The following is a 9,330-nucleotide window of genomic DNA, read 5'->3' as shown; positions in this document are numbered from 1 at the left end:
GGAGGCGGAGGTTGCGGTGAGCCGAGATCGCGCCATTGCACTCCAGCCTGGGTAACAAGAGCGAAACTCCGTCTCAAAAAAAAAAAAAAAAAAAAAGGAAAAAAGAATGATTAGAAATTTCGATGGTTAAATAAAAAGTGTTTTTTTTTTTTTCCAAAAGATGAGGGGAAATCAAATCAAATGGTATATATTTAGACTTCACTGCAGATTTAAATGAGAATTTTCACAGCTTTATTTTAAAATACCAACATTCACAATGAACCAGAAATTTTATCATCTGTAACTAATGTAAAGCTGTCAATCTGAAACTGTGCCAGCAGGTAATTTTCTTTTTCTTTTTTTTTAGACGGAGTCTTGCTCTTATTGCCCAGGCTGGAGTGCAGTGGCATAATCTCCGCTCACTGAAACTTCTGCTTCCCAAGTCCAAACGATTTTCCTGCCTGAGCCTCCCAAGTAGCTGTCAGGCGCCCGCCACTACGCCTGGCTAATTTTTTGTATTTTTAGTAGAGATTGGGTTTCACCATGTTGGCCAGGCTGGTTTCAAACTCCTGACCTCATGATTCACCGACCTTGACCTTCCAAAGTGCTGGGATTGCAGGCATGAGCCACCATGCCCTGCTAATATTTCTGTATTTTTTGTAGAGATGGAGTTTCACCATGCTGGCCAGTCTGGTCTCAAACTCCTGGCCTCAGGTGATCTGCCTGCCTCGGCCTCCTAAAGTGCTGGTATTACCAGCCATGAATCACCATGCCTGTTCGTTCTTTCTTTATCTCTCTTTATTTTTTATTTTTTTGAGACGTAATGCAGTGGTGCCATCTCAGATCTCAGCTCACTGCAACCTCTGCCTCCCAGGTTCCAGCAATTCTCCTGCCTCCACCTCTCAAGTAGCTGGGATTAGAGGCGCCCGTCACCATGCCCAGCTAATTATTTTGTATTTTTGGTAGAGACAGTGGTTTCACCATGTTGACCAGGCTGGTCTTGAACTCCTAACCTCAGGTGATCCAGCTGCCTTAGCCTCCCAAAGTGCTGGGATTATAGGTGTGAGTGACCCCCGCCGGTAATTTTCAAAACAAAGCTAAGCTCCCTTCAGCTATCAGCCCTCATCTTTTGTACAAGCAAGAGAGGCTGAGACCCTTTAAAGGTTATTTACCAGGGGACAGACTCAGACTTTGCTCAAAACAGACAGAAGAGAATTTGGTGGGAATTTAGGGCCCTGCTAAGACAAAAACCACCCGAACCTGCCCGTACACTTTCTATCTCTCTAGCATTTCACCCGCTTCCCCAGGCCTATGCCAGCACTGTGTCACACTAACTCAATCTTATTCAGGTAAAATGAGCACTCTCTCTCCCACAAAAACAAAAACACATTTAAAACATAAAACATATTCAAAGACTTCCATTTCCTCATCTTCTTTTTTCTTTTTTTATTTTATTTTATTTTATTTTATTTTTTAAAAAGATGGGGTTTCACCATGTCGGTCAGGCTGGTCTTGAACTCCCGACCTCAGGTGATCCACCCGCCTTGGCCTCCAAAGTGCTTGGATTACAGGCGTGAGCCACCGCGCCCGGCCTCCTCATCTTTGGAATTGAGACTTAATGTCAAAATTCTCTCAGGTAGTTTGAATCATTTTCCCTTAACTAAGGGAGAGAGCGAAAAATCTTTGAAAACTCTATAAGTAAACACCTGAGATGCCAACACCTCGGTTGCGGAGCTGGGGAAGGAATAGGCTTCTCCCCACCCCGCCTTCACAGATTGTGTGAAGGCACAATCTGTCCCAGTATAATAAATGATTACTTGGTAGTAGTGGTCCCCCAGGCCCACCTGAATTCTTCTCTTCTCTTTGTGTCTTGTGTCTTTCTTTCCTGGGATCTATCGTCTCCACACACAAAAGAACATTCACTTAGTCTTAGCAATGATACCAAATATATTTAGAAACAATCATATAATCAATTATATAATCAATATAATCAATCCTATTAAATCATTATTCTTTATTAATCTTTGCTTTAGTATTATAGGATAGAATCATTTTAGTCTTATAGTACAGACATAATCAGGTGAAATATAATTAGGAACCAAAGGGACATCGTGAGAAGTGATCAGGAGGTGAGAGCGAGAGCCTTGAGGTAGTGCCAGCCCCTGGAAAGGGGCCTGTTACTTAGCAGGCAGGCCTTGCGGTAGCGCCAGTGCATGGGAAGGCGCCCCTTAAGCCGTGAAGGGGAGTTTCCCTTTCACTGGGGGAGTTCAGAGAACACTCTGCTCTGCCTGGCTCTTGAAGAAGGCCTGACATAAGCCAGGCCTGCCTGCAGACATCCAGGGGCTTAAATGCCTCTCTGTGGTGCTGTGCTCCGATGGTCACCATCCTTGCCCACTTTCATGTTCCGCTTTCCCACCTGCTGCTCTTTTTAAGTTCTTAGAAGTCGTGAAAAGAATAGAGAAATCCTGGCCGGGCATGGTGGCTCACGCCTGTAATCCAAGCACTTTGGAGGCCAAGGTGGGCGGATCACCTGAGGTCGGGAGTTCAAGACCAGCCTGATCAACATGGTGACACCCCATCTTGAAAAAAAAAAAAAAAAAAAATCCTAAAAGCCTTTGATCTTTCTGATAAGTGCATAGAAAGATGCTGACGTATGTGCCTCCCCTCCTTGCAGCAGCTACCTGAAAGGGAGGGGCCCCGTGTACTGTAGGCACGTGATTTACTTGACCCTATTAATCATGTCAGGTGATTCATTCTTCTTACCCTGCCTCCCTGCCTTGTATACAATAAATATCAGCGCGTCCAAGCATTCAGTGCCACTACTGGACTCTGCGCCTTGGTGGTAGTGGTCTCCTGGGCCCAGCTGAATTCTCTTATCTCTGTGTCTTTCTTTCCTGCGATCTATCGTCTCTGCACACAAAAGAATACCCACTAGACCCTGCGGGGTTGGACCCTGCAGGAAATAACATCTTGCTTTGCAGGGCTGCTGTCAAGACAATAGGCCGTGGATATAAAAGGGCTTACCCTAGTGCTGGCCGCACACGATGCGCTCAATACATCGTAACTCAGGCTTTCAAAAAAGGCGCGTACGCCCCACCAGGCCGCGAAACTGGAACGCCAGGCGCGGAGGCAGCCCCGTGTAGCAGCCGCAGCCAGGGCCCGCCCCCTCCCCGGTGCCCGGCCCGCTCCCACCGGCCCCCGCGGCGCGCTACGTACCCAGCGCCTCCGACCGGTCCTAGGCCGCCGCCTCTAGCCCAATCTCCGCGGCGCTTACAGGGTGGCTCAGCGCGCGAGGCGGGACCTCTGGGGCGCGCGCACGCGAAACGGACGTCCGGCCAACGGGAGGGCGGGGCCGGGACAGGTGGGCGGGACCTTGAGAGGTGGGCGGGGGCGAGCTCGGCCCCGGATTGCGGCTCGGAAGTCCCCAGTCCCCGACCCGGAGCTGTAACTTTTCCTTTGCCGGGAGCCGGGAAGGAGAGGGAGAAGAGAGGGGCGAAACTGCAGGGTCCTAACTTCAGATTCAAGCTCGGCCACTCACTACTTGTGCAGCCTTGGTAGTGGTGATCATGAGCACTTTCCACCTGCCAGGTCCTAAGAGCACTTTGTAGGATTATTTCGGCCCGCACAGTCCTCAAGATGGATACTATCATCATCCCCATTTTACACAAGAGGAAACTATGTTTAGCGGTTAATCTATTTGCCCTCTCATACAAAGTAACTTGATTGCAGAACCCGCATGCTGTCCATACAAGCCTAGCAAGTCACTCAGCCTCTCATCCTGTCTCCTCTCTTAAATCGGGGTAATTGCAACTGTGCAGCAGTTGAAAGAACACATAAAAGTCAGGTACAGTGGCTCACACCTGTAATCTCAGCACTTTGGGAGGCCTAGGTGGGAGGATCACTTGAGCCTCCAGGAGTTCGAGACCAGCCTAAACAAGAATGAGACTAACCTCCTGATAGCTACAAAAAATAAACTAGCCAGGCATGGTGACAGTGTAGTCTCAGCTACTCAGGTGGCTGAGGCAAGATGACTTGAGCCCAAGAGGTCAAGGCTGCAGTGAGCCATGATGGTGCCACTGTACTCCAGCCTGGGCAACAAAGTGAGACCTTGTCTCAAAAAACAATAAAGCATCTAGGCCGGGCGCTGTGGCTCATGCCTGTAATCCCAGCACTTTGGGAGGCCAGTGCAGATGGATCACCTAAGGTAAGGAATTTGAGACCAGCCTGACCAACATGGCTGAATCCCGTCTCTATTTAAAATACAAAAATTAGCCGGCCATGGTGGTGGATGCCTGTAATCCCAGCTACAAGGGAGACTGAGGTAGGAGAATTGCTTGATCCCGGGAGGCAGTGGTTGCAGTGAGCCGAGATCAGGCCATTGCACTCCAGCTGGGAGACAGAGCAATATTCTATATCCAAAAAAAAAAAAAAAAAAAAGCATCTAGTTATGCCTCACATATAGCAGGAAGCTTTTTTTGTTGTTTTTCTGGGGTTTTTTTGAGACGGAGTTTCACTCTGTCACCCAGGCAGGGGTGCAGTGGCATGATCTCCGCTCACTGTAGCCTCTGCCTCCCAGGTTCAAGCGATTCTCCAGCCTCAGCTTCCCAAGTAGCTGGGACTACAGGCGTGTGCCACCACACCGGCTAATTTTTTTTATTTTTATTTTTGAGATGGAGTTTCACTCTTATTGCCCAGGCTGGGGTGCAATGGGGCAATCATGGCTTACTGCAACCTCCACCTCCCGGGTTCAAGCAATTCTCCTGCCTTAATCTGCCAAGTAGCTATTATTACAGGCATGCGCCACCACACTTGGCTAATTTTGTATTTTTAGTAGAGATTGGGTTCCACCATTTTGGCCAGGCTGGTCTTGAACTCCTAATCTATGTGATCCACCCACCTTGGCCTCCCAAAGTGCTGGGATTACAGGTATGAGCCACCACACCTGACATACCTTGCTAATTTTTGTATTTTTAGTAGAGATGGAGTTTCACCATGTTGGCCAGGCTGGTCTCGAACTCCTGACCTCAGGTGAGCCTCTCACCTCGGCCTCCCAAAGTGCTGGAATTATAGGCGACAGCCACCATGACCCACCAGTAGGAAGTTTTAAATTAACACCTACCCTGCCTCCCTTCCCTCTCCTTAAACTGTATTTCTGTTCTCTACTTCCTTTAAGGTAGGAATCTTGTCCATCTACCACTCCAATACCCAGTGCCCTGCACAAGAGGGATTCAATATATTGAGGAATGAAGTAATTTAACATCTTTCTCAGATCACCTCAGTCTCTGAAAGCTTTCTTCCCGACTTCAACAGTCAAGGAGGCCTACTGCCATAACCCAATAAATAGGATTCTGTCTTGTATCCAAAAAAGCCATTTAGTCCAAATACCGTGCCAGTATTTGAATCTCTTCCACATTATCTCCGCCATCTATTCATGTACATGTCCTGTGTTGGGGAACTCATTGCCACTGAAGACAGTTCTTTATTTATTTGCTTATTTTTGAGATGGAGTCTCACTCTGTCACCCAGGCTGGAGTGCAGTGGTGCGATCTTGGCTCACTGCAACCTCCACCTCCTGGGTTCAAGCCATTCTCCTGCCTCAGCCTCCCGAGTAGCTGGAACTACAGACGTGTGCCACCGTGCCCAGCTAATTCTTTGTATTTTTAGTACAGACGGGGTTTCACCATCTTAGCCAGGATGGTCTCAATCTCCTGACCTTGTGATCTGCCCGCCTCAGCCTCCCAAAGTGCTGGGATTACAGGCATGAGCCACTGCACCCGGCAACAGTAATTTTTAATGTCCAATCCTGGTAGTTAGAAAGTTTTTTAATAATATCTCTCCTAGTTTTAAACCGTGGGGCCATGCAGAACAGATCTAATTCCTATTCTATAGAGCCAGATCTAATGGCTCAATTACCCTCTTGATCAAACAACATATGGATAATCTAGTCCTGTGGTTCTCAACCTTTTCCCTTCTCCTGACACAGCCAAGAGATACCCAGATTTCCAACAGTAACCATGACTGGCCAAGGCAGGGATAGGGCCAGGCCCGTCCTGTATCTCCAGATTATCTGGATCTTCCTGGGACACAGTGTTAGGAAACTCCAGATGATCCTACTTTTCTCAGATACTGCCTTACTGTATTATAACTATTCATGTACAAGTGAAAGCCTTGTCTTCTAAGGAGGTATCCTTGTGGTCCAGTCTGCCAAAAGCAGCTGCACCTCTCCCCCAGGAGGATCCCACCACAGGAACGGCTGACAGGCTGCTACAGGGTCTTCAACCCAGGCATCTCCTCCATAATGAAACTTGGCCTTTGCAGTTTTCATGTGATGCCATCAAGGGCTTCTTGAGCTCAAATATGTCTTTCGTGATTCAGGATGGCAATAATAAACTTTGAGCCGATTCTAGCTGCTTACACGATCTCATTTCATCCCGACAATGGCCTGCATCTCAGTCGCCTGTGTCGTTAGCAAGTAGCATGATGCCTGGAATACAGTGCTGCTTCACAGTTTGTTTGATGAACAACCCTGAGTCCACTGGAGATGACTTCTTTGGCTTCTGGTTCTTAAATTTATTTTCTGTACATCTATTTTATTATTTATTTATTTTTGAGACAGGGTCTCACTCTGTCACCCAGGTTAGTGCAGTGGCATGATCTTGGCTCACTGCAACCTCTGCCTCCCAGGCTCAAGTGATCCTCCCACCTCAGCCTCCCAATGAGTAGCTGAGACCACAGGCATGTACTAGCATGCCTGGCTAATTGTTTGTCGTTTTGGTTGAGACAGGGTTTTGCCATGCTGCTCAGGCTGGTCACAAATTCTTGAGCTCAGGCAATCCACCTGCCTCAGCCTCCCAAAGTGCTGGGATTACAGGTGTGAGCACTGTGCCTGGCCTGTTTAAGTAAATATTAATACGCAACTAAATGTATGCCATAGTTCACAACCAACCAACCCTCCTGTAGGTCCTCACCACCTGGAAATCCAATCTCCTGAGCCTGGAACTTAAGGCCTTCCAGGTTGGCCCAGATCACAACTCTAGACACACATCTTACCATATGTTCCTCCTTAAGAAAGAGGAAGGAGGAAGGGAATTTAGTTACTGTACCAGACTTCGTGTTAAAACATCTATGTTCAAGTCTGAGCTTCATAGTAAGTAGCAGTGAAACTGAACAAATAACTGAACTTCTTTGTTTTCTCACTGTAAGACAAGAGTAATACCCGCCCTGTTCATCCTGCAGGGTCAAACAGGATAGCTGACAGTGGGGATCAAATGAGATGGTATGCTGGTGCATTATGTGTGCAATAAAGCATTGTACAAACATAAAAAGTCAATATACTCTGTGTTCCTGCCTCAGCCCTTGCTTGTTACATTTCTTTCCCTCCCTCCCTCCCTTCCTCCCTCCTTCCCTCCCTCCCTCTGTCTCTCCTTTCCTTCTTTTTTAAATTATTATACTTTAAGTTCTAGAGTACATGTGCAGAACATGCAGTTTGTTACATAGGTATACAGGTGCCATGGTGGTTTGCTGCACCCATCAACCTATCATCTACATTAGGTATTTCTCTATCTCTCCCCAGCCCCCCACCCTGACAGGCCCCAGTGTGTGATGTTCCCTCCCTGTGTCCATGTGTCCTCACTGGCTTTTTTTTTTTTTTTTTTTTTTTGAGACAAGTTCTTGCTCTGTCGCCTAGGTTGGAGTGTAGTGGCACAATCTCAGCTCCACCTCCCAAGTTCAAGCAATTCAACCTTGCCTGCCTCTCCAATCTGAACTTTCAAAATGCTCCAGGCTGGGCATGGTGGCTCACATCTGTAATTCCAGCAGTTTGGGTGTCTGAGGTGGGAGAACCACTTGAGACCAGGAGTTCAAGACTAGCCTGGGCAACATAACAAGACCCCATCTCTACAAAAAAAATTTTTAAAAACTTAGCTGAGTGTGGTGGCGTGTGCCTGTAGTCCTGCCTACTTGAGAGACTGAGGTGGGAAGATCACTTGAGCACAGGAGTTTGAGGCTGCAGTGAGCGACGATGGTGCCACTGCACTCCAGCCTGGGCGACAAAGCTAGAACTGTCTGTATAAGGAAAAAAAAACAAAGAACAAAAAAACTTCTCACTTCTAAGCTCCAGTCCTAAGTCATATCATTCTCACTGCAACAGCTCAAAAGCACCCAAGTCTCAGGCGCCTAGACTTTTATGTTTTCTGCCTAGAACATCTACCCGTTTGTCTACTGCCCCTATGAACACTCAGCTAAGCCACCATGTCCCCTAGGACCTCCTGGCCCAGGTTAAGGGTCCTGCCTCAGATAGCCTGTGCTCCCGACTTTTGTAGGCACTGTGCTAGAACTGTTCTATCCCTGACTCTCCAGTTTCTGCCACAGAGGCTGACAAGTCATCAGTGTTCCTGAGGTTCGAATAAATAAATCACAACCTAGCTCACGGCTTCCTAGGTCCACCAGAAGAAAGGTTATCTCTGGTGGGGTGCAGTGGCTCATACCTGTAATCCCAGCACTTTGAGAGGCCGAGGAGGGTGGATCACCTGAGGTGAGGAGTTTGAGAACAGCCTGGCCGACATGGCAAAACCCTGTGTCTACTAAATATATAAAAAATCAGCCAGGTGTGGTGGCTCACACCTGTAATCCCAGCTACTTGGGAGGCTGAGGTAGGAGAATCGCTTGAACCTGGGAGTCAGAGGTTGCATTGAACAGAGATCACACCATTGCACTCCAGCCTGGGCGACAAGACCAAAGCTCCATCTCAAAAAAAAAAAAGTTATCTCTGGTAATGCTGGGAGTACAGCAAGGGCCTTGATCTGTGATGGACATTATGAGAAAGTTTTTTTTTTTAGTTATCATAGCAGTAATGCTGACCTCCTGGGAAGGGAAATAATAATTAAGTGGGTATTGACTGTCCCAGACTCTATGTAAGTCTTATTTTACAGATAAGAACACTGAAGTTCAGAGAGGTTAAGTGACTTGCCTAAGATCATTCATTAAGTCAGAGGCAGGCCGGGCGTGGTGGCTCACGCCTGTAATCCAAGCACTTTGGAGGCCAAGGTGGGTGGATCACCTGAGGCTGGGAGTTCAAGACCAGCCTGACCAACATGGTGAAACCCCGTATTTAAGGAGAAAAAAAAAAAAAAAAAAAAAGACAAAAAAAAAAAAAAAATTTTTGGCCGGGCGCGGTGGCTCAAGCCTGTAATCCCAGCACTTTGGGAGGCCGAGGCAGGTGGATCACGAGGTCAAGAGATCGAGACCATCCTGGTCAACATGGTGAAACCCCGTCTCTACTAAAAATACAAAAAAAATTAGCTGGGCATGGTGGCGCGTGCCTGTAGTCCCAGCTACTCGGGAGGCTGAGGC

General features: G+C 47.5%; 1 protein-coding gene across 3 annotated transcripts in view; it reads right to left on the bottom strand.

Moving 5' to 3' along the window:
* The window catches only part of DCAKD (dephospho-CoA kinase domain containing), a 38,612-nt gene that overhangs the window by 24,564 nt on the left and 4,718 nt on the right, over positions 1 to 9,330 (bottom strand). Inside the window, exon 1 of one of the 3 annotated variants that reach the window (XM_032269969.1) lies at positions 3,196 to 3,303. The exons of 1 other annotated variant lie outside the window; for it this stretch is intronic. The gene's annotated coding sequence lies outside the window, so the exon portion shown is untranslated. Of the gene's footprint in view, positions 1 to 3,195; positions 3,304 to 9,330 lie in introns of those variants that run through there. One more of the 3 variants, XM_032269971.1, reaches the window with a different exon arrangement.

The sequence above is a fragment of the Sapajus apella genome, unplaced genomic scaffold (genome assembly GCF_009761245.1).
Source record: "Sapajus apella isolate SASKATOON/1434 unplaced genomic scaffold, GSC_monkey_1.0 scaffold201, whole genome shotgun sequence".
Lineage (NCBI taxonomy): Eukaryota > Metazoa > Chordata > Mammalia > Primates > Cebidae > Sapajus > Sapajus apella.
Note: the sequence above shows the minus strand (reverse complement) of the source record. Positions and strands in the feature narration are given on the sequence as shown.